Genomic DNA, 420 nt, shown 5'->3' on the forward strand with positions numbered 1-420 from the left:
CATACAAACACAATACGGCAAAGTGGTGAGTAACCGTCCCGCTTCGAGTTTGGCGCAGCGCGACCTCGGGACCGCCCCACGGCAGCACTTGGCCGAACAGCAAGAGGAATGTGCAGCCAAGTATCGACACACAAGGCCCCACAAATACACATATACGGCGTCGTGTGTGCGCGCGTGTGTGTGTGTGTGTGCCACCGCCAGGCTGCTGCAGGCTAGAGGACCCCACGGTAAAAAGAATGTCTTGAAATCCCAGGAAATTTCTGGGATTTCAAGGTTGGGTGGATAATTTCAAGATTGGCCCTTGAAATCCCAGACTCTGTCTTGAAACCCGTAGCTTCCAAGGGAAATCCTTGGAATTTTTGTCTGGGATTCAAGGATTTTCCTTGAAGTACCCAGATCGTGCCTCAAGGAAAACCCTTG

This window comes from Frankliniella occidentalis, unplaced genomic scaffold (assembly GCF_000697945.3).
Source record: "Frankliniella occidentalis isolate FOCC.00 unplaced genomic scaffold, Focc_3.1 Scaffold714, whole genome shotgun sequence".
In the NCBI taxonomy this organism is placed as follows: domain Eukaryota; kingdom Metazoa; phylum Arthropoda; class Insecta; order Thysanoptera; family Thripidae; genus Frankliniella; species Frankliniella occidentalis.